Raw genomic sequence first — 18035 nt, forward strand, 5'->3', positions numbered from 1 at the left:
GCATCGATCCCCCCTCTTGCCAATGCGCTGGCAACTGTCACAGGTCTGGCAGTACTGACGAACATCATAGGTTACCCCCGGCCAAAAGAAGTTTTGTGTCAGACGATGCCTGGTGCGACTGACGCCGAAGTGCCCAGGCAAAGGGTATGTCATGAGAGATTCGCAGTAACTCCTGCCTATACTTCTTGGGAGCTACCAGCTGTTGTTTTATAGTGGGGCTCGTCCCTGTGTGGTGCTGCTCTGTGATCCGGTAGAGGAGTCCCTGCTTCCATACAAACTGTTCCCCTTCCAGTACTCCTCTCCCCTCCTGTGCCTTCCCACGATATCCCTCTAATGAAGGATCCTCAAGTAACTCCCTCTTAAATTCATCTGGGGTGGCCCAAGAAATGTGTCTGGCTATGGGAATACGTGTAGGGCTGGAATGTCTTACCTGGGCCTCTGAGTGTGATTCCGCCTCCGCAGCTTGAGCTTGTCTCCGGGTGGTCACAGGATAGGTCTCAGCCAGTGGGGCCACCGAGAATGCAGACAACATGGGCCCCAAGTCATTTCCCAGCAAGACGTCTGCAGGCAAATCCTCCATCAAGCCGACCTCAACAAGGCCATCCACGACTCCCCAGTTCAGGTGAATCCTGTCAGTGGGTAGTCGATGTATGGCTCCCCCTGCTACACGGACTGCCACTGTCCGGTCCGTCTTCTCTTGGTCCTGGACGAGATGAGGCTTCACAAGGGTCAAAGTTGCCCCGGAATCTCTTAGTCCCTGCATACATTTCCCATTAACCCACACGACCTGTCGATGCTGTTGTCGATTATCTGCCCGGGCTGCCTGCATGGGGTCTACTTCATGCAGCACTTCCTCCATCTCTTCCACCCCTTGGTTAATCGTAGCCCCCAATGCCGGGTCAGCTTCGCCTTGGTAGCAGTGTACAGCAGCCCGGCTGAAGGTAGCTGTTCCCGCCTTTGGCCACTGGGTATGCTGAGTCCGGTTGGGGCATTGTCTTTGCAGGTGGCCCAGCTGACGACAGGTGTGGCATCGCACCCCAGGGGGACTGTGGTAGGCCGGGTTTCTAGCTGGTCCCCCTACAATCTTCGGTGGTTTGGGGCCCTCCAGGTCCATGGGCGGGCCCCTAGTGACCACCTTTGATCCGGACAACTGCGGCCTCCTGGCATCATGATGTTCATCGGCCAGACGAGCGGCTTCCTCAAGAGTCGTTGGCCGCCTGTCCCGAAGCCATTCCTGTGTCTCAGGGTTTAGTCCATTAAAGAATCATTCTAACAGGAAGAGCTGGAGGACGTCCTCCTTAGTGGTTGCTTGGCTCCCTTGTACCCACTGTAGCAGTGACCGCCGTAATTTACAGGCCCATTTAGCGTGGGTATCGGTTACGCGTTTTATAAGTCCACAGAACTTTTGGCGGTAGGCCTGTGGTGTCAGCGCATACCGGGCCAAGATCACTCCATTGATCCGCTCATAGTCCATACAATCCTCATCAGGTACCGTGCGATAGGCATCCGCTGCCCGGCCTGTCAGCTTGCTGGCCAAAATCTGAACCCATTCCTCCGGCTTCACTTGATGAAGGGCACATTGCCGCTCAAAGTCCTGCAGAAAGCCATCAATGTCTTCCTCTGCCTCCCCCAACTGTCGGAAGACATTGTACTGGATCATTTTGTGGCTTACTGTTGAAGGTACCTGGTCGAAGGCCAGAGCTCCCCCTGCTCGCTGACTCTCCTCTCTCCGCTCTGCCATATCCATCTTAGCCAGCTTCACTTTGGTCCGCTCTGCCATCTCCATCTTGGCTAGCTCTATCCTGGTCCGCTCGGCAATCTTTTCCTTCAGATCAGTACGCACATCAGCCATCACCTCTCGTATGATCTCTACTGCAGGGTTTGGGCCATAGAACGCCAGTCTGTTTTTTACCTCCCTCTGGAATTCGGTCTCCTCCACATTCACATTGGGGGGCGCTGCACTGTCGTGTTCCATGATGGCTGCTATCAAATCCGCTTTTGTTTTGTTGCTGGCGATCAACCCTCGGGCTTCCACCAGGTCTTTTAATGTAGTCCTCATTAACTTCTGGTGGTTATTTTCCATTCATTCCTTTCCTCCTGTAGAAGGGGTATCAAATCCTGCTGTCTGCCACCAGTGTAACGGGATCTACCCAGGCTGGGGTACCTCTTTCAGTACCACCCCGTGTTTTCGGAGGTCTGCTCTGCGTTGGCTGGAGTCTGAATGAAGGACGCTGGCTGGAATTCCTCTGAGTGCATGGGCGCATATAAAAGATCACTGCTTCTCCATGTATTTCCAGTCTGACAGCACTTTACTCACAGGACACAGAATATATCACACAGATACAGAGGGCCGGCCAATAGACAAGCGTCAGGCCAGACATGCATTAAAAAAAGCCGCAAGTGGCCGGAGCCTGTGGATGTATACTGTGGGAACTACAAAGGTGGGGGGAGGGCGGACACTGCTGATACATTAGGGACATGCATCTCACATGGAACCTATTATATATACATATAACTGCACAATATATTCTGGGTGCTGAGTGGTTCTGTAACAACGACGTTTCGGCCTCTCCAAGACCTTAATCAATTTGTCTCTGCAAAAGAAGAAAACAGCATCAGCGTCGAGTTCACACAGTGTAGTCAAAATTAAATCAAAACAAATAACAAATCATCCCACTGGGAATAAGATAACATAGCAAGGCATAGAATAATAGCAAGACAAAGTCAGAGCAACACAAAGTAGACTTGTAATCTCAACGCTGAACCATGACTAGTCACAAACAGTAACCTACACAATATAGGAGTGTGTCCCCAGATATAAGCTGTAGTGTGCAGCCATACCTGTGTGGCCCTATGGGGTAGGATAATGGGGTCGCAGCATGTGAGGCTGAATGTGATATACAATGTCTGCAAAATATGATGTTTTCTGTTGGAATGTGCTAGAAATCCTCCATTCTATGACATTGTAAACTGTCAGCCTAGCAGGAAGCTGTAGCAGTCCCTTCCCCCAAGTGTTATCAACCCTTCATGTGCAGGGCCCTGTGAAATTTGAAACCAACAACTTCCTCTCGAAGAGCAGGAATGTTAATTAGCTAGGGGGAAAAGATCCCTTTGTTCTCTGAAAATGTGCTGGGATCAATATAGGAACTATTAAAAAGAAGCCTAGCTCGCAAACCATACATGACAGAGAAATAACAATCATATATTTGTGATCTGCGCAGACCCGGCTTCCCTACGGTGCCTTTTGCATAGTTCTCAGACTGCCAGAACCTGAATTATGGATTGCACCCAAATAGAATGTCTCAGTTGTATCATTCTTGGTGTTTTCGGATTCTATTCGGTAAATTACAACCAATGGCACCAAATATGTGTTTGTGCAAGCTCCTCCCGTTAAGTTATGGTTATTCTAAAGTTTGTAGCCATATCATAACTTGAAGAGGGAGAGTTGGGCACTCTCCAGACTGCCCCTTTCGGTGATGTCACACACCCGGGCTATAAGGTACCCCTCCCATACAGGGAGCTCAGAAGAGCTCCAGTCCTCGTGCCAGAGAGGCCTGCAAATGAGCGGAGATGTGTGGGTCCGCCTTCTCCTTCCCCCACTCAGCCACATGGTTTTGCCTGAAGAACAATATGCAACTGTGAGTGTTACTTTCTGTTTTTTTTTAATCCCTTTATTTTATATTTGTAACTGTACACATGTAATGTCTCAATTTTATAGCAATTTTTATCTGTATAATCACTGCCCTCATTCGGTGAATAAATGATAAAAATTATTTAGTTCTGTCTCCATGCTCTAAGAATCGAACTATACGCCTTTGTTAGATAATCGCTACTAATTCAAGGGGTTGGCCACGGACCCTCTTAATTTAACACTGTGAATTAAGTAAACCATGACTGGTGGCAGCGTGGTGTTATGATTGAGTGACCGTAGGAGGCAGACACAAAAATAGAAGCCACGTCCAGAAAACCAGAAGAGCTGGCAACTATCCGATTGCAGACCCCTGAACCTATCAACACAACTAGCAGTAGCCGTGGGGGGTACCTACGGTGCCCTAGACCCCTCAAACACAGCCGGAGGACTATATAGCCTAAAGATAGAAAGGGAAATCTAAACTGCCCCAGAGCAGACCCCAAAGTAAAAGGCAGCCCCCAACATATAATGACGGTGAAGCAAGATGAAAAAACACTGACACAGATAGAAAGATAAGCTGAGCAAACGTTAGGGCCCAATCTAATCTAAACAGGAAAGGAAAGGAAAGCTGCTGTCTGCAATCGGCAAAAAACCCTATCAAAAACATAGGCCAGCAAGCTGAAATGGAAAAAGGCCCTGAAGCAACTAAGCTTCAAAACTAAATCAGCACTCTGGTATTTTCAGGAGACAGAGCCAAGGAGTTCAGCTCACCCCAGCAGGGAATGGCTGAAATCCAGAAAAAAATAAAGCAAGGACAAATGCAAAAAGCAAGGAAGAAAACTTAGCTTTAGCAGAGCAGGAATTCAGACTGGACTCCAAGGATACCACAGAGAAATCACCCGCAGGGAAAATGGGCGTAGGCAGCCTTATATCCAGTCTGTGACTCCACTCAGCCAGTCATCATCATTAATCTCAGGTGTCTGATAATCAGACTCACTACCTCTCCTTACCAGAAGAGGGAGTTCCTCGGGCCTCAGTGATGAAGGTGAAAATGAACTCACAACAGTACCCCCCCTTGAGGAGGGGTCACCGAACCCTCAACCACGCCACCAGGGCGATCAGGGTGTGCCTGATGAAAGGCACGCACCAATCTTTTGGCATGAACATCAGAGGCAGAGACCCAGGAATTATCCTCCTGACCATAACCCTTCCACTTAACCAAATACTGGAGTCTCCGTCTAGCCAGACGGGAATCCAGTACTTTCTCTACCTCATACTCTATGTTACCTTCAACCAATACAGGGTCTGGAGGTGCAACCCCCGGAACAACAGGTTCAACAAACCTCTTCAACAAAGACTTATGAAACACATTATGGATTTTAAATGTGACAGGAAGAGCCAAACGAAAGGAGACCGGATTAATAATCTCCAAAATCTTGTAAGGTCCAATAAATCTAGGCTTAAACTTAGGAGAAGCCACCTTCATAGCAATATTTTTTGATGATAACCAAACCAAATCACCAACCTTAAACTGGGGACCAATGGTCCTATGTCGGATGGAAAACCGCTGGGCCTTTTCCTGGGAGAGAGATAACTTATCCACCACTTGGTCCCAGATTTGGTGCATTCTCTCCACCACAGTGTCAACACCCTGCCCTGAAGAAAATCGAGGATGAAACCCAAAGTTACAAAAAAAAAGGTGACATCAAAGTGGCAGAACTAGCTCTATTATTTAAAGCAAATTCGGCCAAGGGTAAAAATGAAACCCAATCATCCTGATCAACCGAAATAAAACATCTCAAATATGACTCCAAGGTCTGGTTTGTTCTCTCTGTCTGCCCATTGGTCTGAGGGTGAAAGGCAGAGGAGAAGGACAACTGAATTCCCAGCTTGGAACAGAAAGTTCTCCAAAATCTAGACACAAACTGAACTCCTCTGTCAGACACAATGTTCTCAGGAATCCCGTGCAAGCGAACCACCTGTTGCAAAAACAGGGGCACCAACTCAGAGGAAGACGGCAACTTAGGGAGTGGTACAAGATGAACCATCTTAGAGAACCTATCACAAATCACCCAAATAACAGTCATCCTCTGAGAGACAGGCATATCAGAGATGAAATCCATTGAAATATGGGTCCATGGCCTCTTGGGGACAGGCAAAGGCATCAACAACCCACTAGAGCGAGAACACGATTTAGACCGGGAGCACGTCCCACAGGACTGCACAAAATTCCTGACATCACGAGACAAGGAGGGCCACCAAAAAGACCTACTCACCAGATCTCTAGTACCAAAAATACCTGGATGACCAGCCAATGCAGAGCAATGAACTTCAGACATCACTCTCTTCTTCCACTGGTCAGGAACATACAACTTTCCACTGAGACAACGCTCAGGCTTGTCTCTCTGGAACTCTTCCAGAGCACGTCTCAAATCGGGCCAGAAGGCAGAAAGAACTACCCCTTCACCTAAGATGGTAGCAGGTTTGGTCACCACAGGAGAATCAGCAAAGAAACTCCTAGAGAGGGCGTCTGCCTTGACATTCTTAGTTCCAGGAAGAAAAGAGACCACAAAATCAAAACGTGTAAAAAACAAGGCCCACCTAGCCTGTCTAGGGTTCAAGCGCTTAGCCGACTCTAGATAAATCAAATTCTTGTGGTCGGTAAGGACCACGACTTGATGCTTAGCTCCCTCCAACCAATGTCTCCACTCCTCAAATGCCCATTTCATGGCCAACAGTTCCCTATTCCCCACATCATAGTTACGTTCAGATGGAGAGAACTTTCGGGAAAAGAAAGCGCAGGGATTCATTTTAGATGTTACAGGATCCTTTTGGGACAAAACAGCTCCTGCACCAATCTCAGAAGCGTCCACCTCTACCTGAAACGGGAGTGAGACATCAGGTTGCCGCAAAACAGGGGCGGAGGTGAATCTTCGCTTCAACTCCTGAAAGGAAGAAACAGCCTCCGGAGACCAATTTAACACATCAGCACCCTTCTTAGTCAGATCAGTCAATGGCTTGGCAATACTAGAAAATTTTGCTATAAATTTCCGATAAAAATTAGCAAAACCCAAAAACTTCTGGAGGGCCTTCAAAGAAGTGGGCTGAACCCAATCATAAATGGCCTGTACCTTGGCTGGATCCATTTCAATAGTTGACGGAGACAAAATAAATCCCAAAAATGAAATCCTCTGTACCCCAAAAAGGCATTTAGATCCTTTGACATACAGGGAATTCTCCCTCAAGATCCGGAACACCGTCCGAATATGTTCCACATGAGAATCCCAATCCTTGGAGAAGATCAAAATATCATCCAGATAGATAATCAAAAATTTTTCCACAAAGTCTCGGAAAATATCGTTCATGAAGCACTGGAAGACAGAAGGGGCATTAGTGAGCCCAAAAGGCATCACCAGGTACTCAAAATGTCCCTCCGGAGTATTAAATGCCGTCTTCCATTCATCCCCATGCTTAATGCGGATAAGATTATACGCCCCCCTGAGGTCAAGCTTGGTAAACCAGCAAGCACCTTTAACTCTGGAGAATAGATCAGAAATCAGGGGTAACGGATACTGATATTTAATAGTAATTTTGTTGAGGGCACGATAATCAATACAAGGTCTTAATGAACCATCCTTTTTGGCTACAAAAAAAAAAACAGCACCTAAGGGTGAAGAGGATGGTCTAATATGACCCTTCTCCAATGCCTCCTTAAAATAGGATCGCATAGCCTCATGCTCGGGTACAGATAAATTGAAGAGCCGACCCTTGGGGAATTTACACCCCGGGTTCAGCTCAATAGCACAGTCATAACTCCTATGAGGAGGCAGAGACGCAGACTCATTCTCACTAAATACATCATAAAAGTCCGCCAAATAGTCAGGAACATCATGTGACTGGGGAGAGGTGGAGAAAACAGGAGCATCACTAAGGGCACAGCGACAACCCCAACTCACCACAGACACAGATTTCCAATCCAGAACTGGATTATGGATTTGTAACCAGGGAAACCCCAGAACAATGGTATCATGCAGATTATGCAACACCAAAAATCTGCAATTTTCTTGATGGTCTGGGGCGACCCGCATTACCACCTGGGTCTAAAACTGAGGTTTATTTTTAGCCAAAGGAGTAGCATCAATCCCCCTCAAAGGGATAGGCGTCTGCAGAGGTGTCATAGGAAATCCACAACGTTTAGCAAAATCCAAGTCCATTAGGTTTAGAGCTGCTCCCGAATCCACAAAAGCCTTGGCGGAAAATGTGGACAGGGAGCAGATCAGAGTAATAGCCAGAAGAAACTTAGGTTGAACACCACCAACAGAAAACGTGTGTGCAAAGCGTTTCTCTTGTTTAGGACAGACAGAAATAATATGCGAGGCATCTCCACAGAAAAAACACAACTTATTACGCCTTCTGAACTCCTGACGCTGCTCTCTGGACAAAACTCTATCATATTGCATAGGTTCAGACATTTGTTCAACAGGTGGCAACACCTCTCGTGCAGTTTTGCGTTCGCGCAAACGCCGATCAACCTGAATGGCTAATGACATAGAATCGTCAAGACCAGAGGGAACAGGAAATCCCACCATAGTATCTTTTACGGCTTCTGACAAACCCTTCCGAAAGAGAGCAGCCAAGGCATTATCATTCCAAGTAGTAAGTACCGCCCACTTTCGGAATTTTTGACAGTACAATTCTGCAGAATCTTGACCCTGATTCAATGCCAGCAGGGTCTTTTCAGCCTGATCAATGGCATTAGGTTCGTCATACAACAAGCCCAAGGCTTGAAAAAATGCGTTCACATTAGTCAGACTAGGATCATCTGGTTTCAAAGAAAACGCCCAATCCTGGGGATCGCCACGCAGCAAAGAGATGACAATTTTAACCTGCTGCGCGGAGCTCCCTGACGAGTTAGGCTTCAAGGCAAAAAATAATTTACAATTATTTTTGAAATTCAAAAATTTAGACCGATCACCACAAAATACATCAGGTGTAGGGATCTTTGGTTCAACAGCATGCGAACGAGCAAGGTAGGCGGAAATTCCCCGCACTTCCGCAGCGAGCTGCTCCACACGATCAGACAATTGCTTTATCTCCATTGAGAGAAAAAAAAAATTCCCCTACGGCCTCAGAGATATAGAGGAAAAAATATACACACTTTTTTTTTTTTTTTTGCAATTCTTTCCTGCTATTGAGTACCCTAGGATCTGCGGTCAGGCGGGTGATTCTGTTATGATTGAGTGACCGTAGGAGGTAGACACAAAAATAGAAGCTACGTCCAGAAAACCAGAGGAGCTGGCAACTATCCGATTGCAGACCCCTGAACCTATCAACACGACTAGCAGTAGCCGTGGGGGGTACCTACGGTGCCCTAGACCCCTCGGACACAGCCGGAGAACTATATAGCCTAAAGATAGAAAGGGAAATCTAAACTGCCCCAGAGCAGACCCCAAAGTAAAAGGCAGGCCCCAACATATAATGACGGTGAAGCAAGATGAAAAAACACTGACACCGATAGAAAGATAGGCTGAGCAAACGTTGGGGCCCAATCTAATCTAAACAGGAAAGGAAAGGAAAGCTGCTGTCTGCAATCGGCAAAAAACCCTATCAAAAACATAGGCCAGCAAGCTGAAATGGAAAAAGACCCTGAAGCAACTAAGCTTCAAAACTAAATCAGCACTCTGGTATTTTCAGGAGACAGAGCTAAGGAGTTCAGCTCACCCCAGCAGGGAATGGCTGAAATCCAGAAAAAACAAAGCAAGGACAAATGCAAAAAGCAAGGAAGAAAACTTAGCTTTAGCAGAGCAGGAATTCAGACTGGACTCCAAGGATACCACAGAGAAATCACCCGCAGGGAAAATGGGCGTAGGCAGCCTTATATCCAGTCTGTGACTCCACTCAGCCAGTCATCATCATTAATCTCAGGTGTCTGATAATCAGACTCACTACCTCTCCTTACCAGAAGAGGGAGTTCCTCGGGCCTCAGTGATGAAGGTGAAAATGAACTCACAACAGCGTGGTGTGTACGGTTGTTGCGGCTTGCTGGCAGTCCAGAAGGGTCTTATATTGCTGAATGAGGGGCTGCGGCCACAGCATTGATAATTCCCTCACTGCAGTAGCCTATCCGCCGGTTCACAACAGGCAGCCTGTCCGGCGACTAATTATCCTAGGTGCAGTTCCCTGACTGACCTGAGGGTAAGGGGGGCGCCGGAGAGCTGCGAGTTCCAAAGTGGAACTGAGAAAGTGGGATATCCAAAAATCCCTGCAGTTCGTAGAAGGTTATAGCAGTGGTGGGGCATCCAAAATGCCCCCCCCTGCGGCAAATTGTTAAAGTGAGATTAGCTTGCTGGATATTTTTGTCACATGGTGTCAGTGATGGGATAACTAAGACTGCGCCTGTGATAGCCGTGTGCCAGCAGTGTGTCGCGTCCCTCCGTCCTCTGATACACCCGTGTCAGTGGTGGGATTGTGACATAGTGGTGACACAGGGTCCGCTGTCTGTCACATTTTGGTGGCAGCGGGACCCCGTTCGCCACAAATAACACTTATAAAGCGAATACTAAAATACAGAATTATCAGAGATATATAGGGAGATGTAACTGTCCAAAATAATAATCAGACCAAAGTATAAATAATTACCATAACATTTTTTTCTAATAATGGACATGTAGCATGGAAAGACGGAATGGTTTAAGCCGATAAGTAAAATATACCTGTAATGTTTGCAAAATTAAATAATAAAATACCTGTAGTAAAACACCCGTTACACGTTCCCTCAACAATACAATACACACATGTGCGTGTTCTTGGTGGCGACGCTTAAAGACACAAAGAAAACACAGATATTGTGCAAAGAAAATAAAAATGTTATTTAACAAAAAATAATTGGAATTGGGTTTAGGATTGGGTCTATCTGAGGGTGAGATGGGGAGGACCTTGGGGGGTGTGGAGCTGTGAGAATTGGGTGGTAGTTGATGAGGAAGGGGTTACAGGGGATGGGGAAACAAATTGAAGGATTGGATCATGAATGGAATCATGGGAATGGATAGACAAACTGGAAGGGACAGACACAAGGGAAGGTAGTGACACATTTGACAACAGAGACACATGGTAGGTGAGGGTGGGGGTGGTGGGTCCAATTATGGCCGTGTTTTTTTGCCTCCGGTTCTTCATCCTGGTGGTAATCTGTTTTTGTCCTTTGTTTTCTTGGCCGAGGGAGTGGTGGCCTGTGTAGCAGTCTTCTGGCGTGCTGCTGGACTAGGCAGCATGGTGGATGCTTCTGGCTGCAGGGATGATGAATTTGGGAGCGTGGTGGATGCTGCTGGCTGCAGGGATGATGAACTTGGGAGCGTGGTGGATGCTGCTGGCTGCAGGGATGATGAAGTCGGCAGCGTGGTGGATGCTGCTGGCTGCAGGGATGATGAAGTTAGGAGCGTGGTGGATGCTGCTGGCTGCAGGGATGATGAAATTGGGAGCGTGGTGGATGCTGCTGGCTGCAGGGATGATGAACTTGGGAGCGTGGTGGATGCTGCTGGCTGCAGGGATGATGAAGTCGGCAGCGTGGTGGATGCTGCTGGCTGCAGGGATGATGAACTTGGGAGCGTGGTGGATGCTGCTGGCTGCAGGGATGATGAACTTGGGAGCGTGGTGGATGCTGCTGGCTGCAGGGATGATGAACTTGGGAGCGTGGTGGATGCTGCTGGCTGCAGGGATGATGAACTTGGGAGCGTGGTGGATGCTGCTGGCTGCAGGGATGATGAACTTGGGAGCGTGGTGGATGCTGCTGGCTGCAGGGATGATGAACTTGGGAGCGTGGTGGATGCTGCTGGCTGCAGGGATGATGAACTTGGGAGCGTGGTGGATGCTGCTGGCTGCAGGGATGATGAAGTCGGCAGCGTGGTGGATCTGTGAACTGGAGGCGGTGGTGGTGGAGGATTGTTCGGGAGCTGTAAAGTATATGATCTGCTGCTGGTAATATCCTCCGGCCTGTGGATTGTAGCTTTGGGACTGCTGCTGCTGTAATGCGTGGCTGTAAGCAGCCTGGCAGGCCTGCATGACGTTGAGCTGGAATTGAGGTGTAAGGTTTTCTGACACTTCCCGCTCTATTGCAGAAAAAAAATGTTGCGCCGGTCTCACAAGGTCGACTTCCAGGTGGTCAAGGCGTTTGTTGACATGCTGTATAGGTGTTTTCACATGGTTGAACCCACTCTTCTGTCTGTCACCAAGAACCTTAATCCTATCCTGGAAAACCGAGCTTAAAGGGAATCTGTCACCTATTTTTCGCCTATCAGCAGCGGCCTCCGCCATCAGGGGCTTCTCTACAGCATTCTGTAATGCATTCTGTAATGCTGAAGATAAACCCCCGATGTATCCTGAAAGAGAAGAAAAACGAGTTATATTATACTCACTGGGGGGCGGTCCGGGTCCGGTTTTGGTCTGATGGGTGTCGCGGTCCGGCGCCTCCCATCTTCATACGATGCCGTCCTCTTCTTTGCTTCCTGTCGTGGCTCCGGCGCAGGCGCACTGATCTGACCTGTTGAGGGCAGAGTACTGCAGTGCGCAGGTGCTGGACCTCTCTGACTTCTCCCGGCGCCTGCGCACTGCAGTACTCTGCCCTCAACAGGTCAGATCAGTGCGCCTGCGCCGGAGCCACGACAGGAAGCAAAGAAGAGGACGGCATCGTATGAAGATGGGAGGCGCCGGACCGCGACACCCATCAGACCAAAACCGGACCCGGACCGCCCCCCAGTGAGTATAATCTAACTTGTTTTTCTTCTCTTTCAGGTTACATCGGGGGTTTATCTACAGCATTACAGAACACATTACAGAATGCTGTAGAGAAGCCCCTGATGGCGGAGGCCGCTGCTGATAGGTGAAAAAATAGGTGACAGATTCCCTTTAATCCTTTCATTATTGCCCTTCGGTGCCCATTTTTGTGCCATTTCTTAGTGTTTCCACATCCGGCTCCTCGCTGCATTGTGTTATTATTCTGATAAAAAAACAGAAAAGAAAAAATTCCCGAATAAGAAACTGACTCCAGCCTCATAGAGACCAAGGAGAACACAGACCCTGCACTACCCACAGTCACCACAGCGCCTGCACCAGCGCTGTGCTGAGCCTGTGCTGAGCCCCGCCCCTTGATCACATGACGCTGACGTCACCACAGGTCCTTCACCTCTTCCCTCCTGAGCTCCGTCCCCTCCTCGCATGATGGTGACGTCACCACAGGTCCTTCACCCTTTCTCTCCTGAGCTCCGCCCCTAATCACATGACGGTGACGTCACCACGTCTCTCCTGAGCCTCGCCCCCTGGTCACATGACGGCGACGTCCCCACAGGTCCTTCACCTCTTCTCTCCTGAGCCCCGCCCCCTGGTCACATGACGGCGACGTCCCCACAGGTCCTTCACCTCTTCTCTCCTGAGCCCCGCCCCCTGGTCACATGACGGTGACGTCCCCACAGGTCCTTCACCTCTTCTCTCCTGAGCCCCGCCCCCTGGTCACATGACGGTGACGTCACCACAGGTCCTCCCGCGCTCAGTGCAGCCGCTCCGTCCCGGGTGTGCGCAGCTCGTGTTCTCTGGGGTCAGCCAGCAGCAGATTTCCGGTTCCCGCCATTCCGGTGAGATGACAGGAGGGTTTGTGGTGAATCTGTGAGAGGAGAGTGTGGGGGGAGATCAGAGCTGTTCCTGTGGAGGCTCCTGCTCCATGTGACTGCGGCTCCTCAGTGTTGGGGACGGGCAGCATTGTATGGGGGATGTGCAGCGTCTCCTCCTCACCTCACGGCCCCCGCTGGAGGTGGAGTTACCACGGTGACCGTCCACCGCTGGAGCTGTAGTTACCACGGTGACCGTCCTCCGCTGGAGGTGTAGTTACCACGGTGACCGTCCCCCGCTGGAGGTGTAGTTACCACGGAGACCGTCCTCCGCTGGAGGTGGAGTTACCACGGTGACCGTCCCCCGCTGGAGGTGTAGTTACCACGGTGACCGTCCCCCGCTGGAGGTGTAGTTACCACGGAGACCGTCCTCCGCTGGAGGTGTAGTTACCACGGTGACCGTCCCCCGCTGGAGGTGTAGTTACCACGGTGACCGTCCCCCGCTGGAGGTGTAGTTACCACGGTGACCGTCCCCCGCTGGTGGTGTAGTTACCACGGTGACCGTCCTCCGCTGAGGCTGTAGTTACCACGGTGACCATCCCCAGCTGGAGGGGTAGTTACCACGGAGACGACCCCCGCTGGAGGTGTAGTTACCACGGAGACCGACCCCAGCTGGAGGGGTAGTTACCACGATGACCGTCCCCCGCTGGTGATGTATTTATCACGGTGTCCGTCCCCCGCTGGCGGTGTAGTTACCACGGTGACCGTCCCCCGCTGGCGGTGTAGTTACCACGGTGACCGTCCCCCGCTGGAGGTGTAGTTACCACGTTGACCGTCCCCCGCTGGAGGTGTAGTTACCACGGAGACCGTCCCCCGCTGGAGGTGTAGTTACCACGTTGACCGTCCCCCGCTGGAGGTGTAGTTACCACGTTGACCGTCCCCCGCTGGAGGTGTAGTTACCACGGTGACCGTCCCCCGCTGGCGGTGTAGTTACCACGTTGACCGTCCCCCGCTGGCGGTGTAGTTACCACGTTGACCGTCCCCCGCTGGCGGTGTAGTTACCACGGAGACCGTCCCCCGCTGGAGGTGTAGTTACCACGGAGACCGTCCCCCGCTGGAGGTGTAGTTACCACGGTGACCACCCCCCTTGTTGGCAGTGTAGTTACCACGGGGACCGTCCCCCACCTACGAGGCTGATAATGAGCGGACAGATCGGTGGAGGAGGCCGCGGTGGAGTTTTGTGGCTTTTCCTCCAGATTCTTCCTGATAAATGTTGATATTTGGGCAGAATTTAGTGATTGTCGTTCTCTCGTCCCCTGTGATTTCCATCTTCTCCTTCATCATGAAGACGCCGGCAGGACGAGATCCCTCCAGCTGATCCAGTGCTCATCCCTCCTCCTCCTGAATGACCCCCGAGGATGGACGAGGACAGGAATGAGACCACCAGGAGATTATTCCACTGCGCCCTGGAGATCATCTCCCTGCTGAGCGGAGAGGTAACTCCTCTACATTTTTATCAGCTTTATTGTGTGATGTGACGAGTCTGACACCGGGAAGAGGAAATCCAGAATAGGAGAGAAGGATTCTCTACTGTAAGAGCAGGGATTCTGTGGAGCTCTCTGCCCGGAGGAGTTGTCATGGGGATTCCCTATAAGAGCTGTAGAGGGGCCGGGATGTCTGTCCGGAGTGTAATAATATTCCCGGTTATGGCCCCAGATTACTGGAGACGGTTATTGATCCCGGGATTTCTACTGATTGTCAGATCCGGAGTCGGGAAGGAATTCTTCTCCCTAAGTGTCTCTCTCCATACACAGGATTACACAATAGTGAGGAAGACACCGGGGGACTGTGTGACTCCCATCATCCATCTCCAGGAGTCAGGAGGGCGGAGCCCGGGCCCCATCACAGAGCCTCCCCCGCACTCCCCGATACATGAGAGGAACAAGAAGATCCTGGAGCTCAGCAACAAGATGATCGAGCTGCTGAGCGGAGAGGTGACTGCTGGGACATTATACAGGACTGGAGGATTCTGGGTGATGAGCGGAGAGGTGACTGCTGGGACATTATACAGGACTGGAGGATTCTGGGTGATGAGCGGAGAGGTGACTGCTGGGACATTATACAGGACTGGGGGATTCTGGGTGATGAGCGGAGAGGTGACTGCTGGGACATTATACAGGACAGCACTGGAGGATTCTGGGTGATGAGCGGAGAGGTGACTGCTGGGACATTATACAGGACTGGAGGATTCTGGGTGATGAGCGGAGAGGTGACTGCTGGGACATTATACAGGACAGCACTGGAGGATTCTGGGTGATGAGCGGAGAGGTGACTGCTGGGACATTATACAGGACGGCACTGGAGGATTCTGAGTGATGAGCGGAGAGGTGACTGCTGGGACATTATACAGGACTGGAGGATTCTGGGTGATGAGCAGAGAGGTGACTGCTGGGACATTATACAGGACTGGAGGATTCTGGGTGATGAGCGAAGAGGAGACTGCTGGGACATTATACAGGACGGCACTGGAGGATTCTGGGTGATGAGCGGAGAGGTGACTGCTGGGACATTATACAGGACGGCACTGGAGGATTCTGGGTGATGAGCGGAGAGGTGACTGCTGGGACATTATACAGGACGGCACTGGAGGATTCTGGGTGATGAGCGGAGAGGTGACTGCTGGGACATTATACAGGACAGCACTGGAGGATTCTGGGTGATGAGCGGAGAGGTGACTGCTGGGATATTATACAGGAGGGCACTGGAGGATTCTGGGTGATGAGCGGAGAGGTGACTGCTGGGACATTATACAGGACGGCACTGGAGGATTCTGGGTGATGAGAGGAGAGGAGACTGCTGGAACATTATACAGGACGGCACTGGAGGATTCTGGGTGATGAGCGGAGAGGAGACTGCTGGAACATTATACAGGACGGCACTGGAGGATTCTGGGTGATGAGCGGAGAGGTGACGACTGGGGACATTATACCGGACGGCACTGGAGGATTCTGGGTGATGAGCGGAGAGGTGACTGCTGGGACATTATACATGATGGCACTGAAGGATTCTGGGTGATGAGCGGAGAGGTGACTGCTGGGACATTATACATGTTGGCACTGGAGGATTCTGGGTGAGGAGCGGAGAGGAGACTGCTGGGACATTATACAGGAGGGCACTGGAGGATTCTGGGTGATGAGCGGAGAGGTGACTGCTGGGAAATTATACAGGACGGCACTGGAGGATTCTGGGTGATGAGCGGAGAGGTGACTGCTGGGACATTATACAGGACGGCACTGGGTGATCCTGGGTGAGGAGCGGAGAGGAGACTGCTGGGACATTATACAGGAGGGCACTGGAGGATTCTGGGTGATGAGCGGAGAGGTGACGACTGGGGACATTATACCGGACGGCACTGGAGGATTCTGGGTGATGAGCGGAGAGGAGACTGCTGGGACATTATACAGGACGGCACTGGGTGATCCTGGGTGATGAGCGGAGAGGAGACTGCTGGGACATTATACAGGAGGGCACTGGAGGATTCTGGGTGATGCGCGGAGAGGTGACGACTGGGGACATTATACCGGACGGCACTGGAGGATTCTGGGTAATGAGCGGAGAGGAGACTGCTGGGACATTATACAGGAGGGCACTGGAGGATTCTGGGTGATGAGCGGAGAGGTGACGACTGGGGACATTATACAGGACGGCACTGGAGGGTTCTGGGTGATGAGCGGAGAGGTGACTGCTGGGACATTTTACAGGAGAGCACTGGAGGATTCTGGGTGATGAGCGGAGAGGTGACTGCGGGGACATTATACCGGACGGCACTGGAGGATTCTGGGTGATGAGCGGAGAGCTGACTGCGGGGACATTATGCAGGACGGCACTGGAGGATTCTGGGTGATGAGCGGAGAGGTGACTGCTGGGACATTATGCAGCACTGGAGGATTCTGGGTGATGACGGTGTCGTTGTCAGGTTCCTATAAGGTGTCAGGACGTCGCTGTCTATCTCTCCATGAAGGAGTGGGAGTATCTAGAAGGACACCAGGATCGGTACCAGGCCGTGATGATGGAGGAGCATCGGCCCCTTAAACCACGAGGTGAGCAGCGAGGCTCCTTGTTGGCTCCAGTGGATGTGATGACTACAGATTAGTGAATATTTCAGTGTTCGGTTCGGATGATGATTGCCGAATTTGCAATATTCGCCGAACTGTTGTGAGTTCATTCTCTGGTTCACCAGTTGTGAGTTCTTCCAGACACCCTCTGGTGGTAACAGGAGGTAGTGAGGCTGCTTTGATCGGTGGAGATCTGCCACCTGAGAATGAGGATGACGATTGGATCTCAGGATTCTCAGATTGGATTTAAGACAGCCGACGCTCTATTCAGTTGCTGGTGATTCCTTCTGGCTTGTCAGCTCTTGGTTTTCAGCTCTGTTCCAGTCATCTAAAGCTAAGTTTTTCTGCTAATGTTCACACTTGATTTTGTTGGTCTATTCAGTTTTTTGTGTGGTCCGCCAGCCCCGGCTGGGGGCTGTGCTGAATTTCCACTCTTATTTCTCAGTATTTTGCCAATTGGCTTTTTGTCCCTTACTAGTTCGGTCTCTTTTTTCTCTGTCTCAGAATATTTCAGAGTGCTGATATAGTGGGAGAAGTCTAGTGACTTCAGGGTTAATTTTGCTATCAGAAGTGTTGGGCATGATTTTTGTAGGGTTTTTTGCAGGTTGCAGACAGTGTCTTTCCTTTCCTGTCTAGTTAGTTTGGGCCCCATCATTTGCTCAGCCTATTTTCCTGCCTGTGTTTGTGCCTTCATCT

At 50.4% G+C, this 18035-nt stretch overlaps 1 protein-coding gene and 1 pseudogene across 2 annotated transcripts in view; one reads left to right on the forward strand and one right to left on the reverse strand.

Moving 5' to 3' along the window:
- LOC141074931 (uncharacterized) overlaps window positions 1-18035 on the reverse strand; it is a 1026924-nt gene that overhangs the window by 946132 nt on the left and 62757 nt on the right. The window lies entirely within an intron of this gene.
- The window catches only part of LOC141074927 (uncharacterized), a 272961-nt pseudogene that overhangs the window by 202393 nt on the left and 52533 nt on the right, over window positions 1-18035 (forward strand).

The sequence above is a fragment of the Dendrobates tinctorius genome, unplaced genomic scaffold (assembly GCF_039654945.1).
Source record: "Dendrobates tinctorius isolate UK_male_01 unplaced genomic scaffold, ASM3965494v1 ptg000342l, whole genome shotgun sequence".
NCBI classification, from domain to species: Eukaryota; Metazoa; Chordata; class Amphibia; order Anura; family Dendrobatidae; genus Dendrobates; species Dendrobates tinctorius.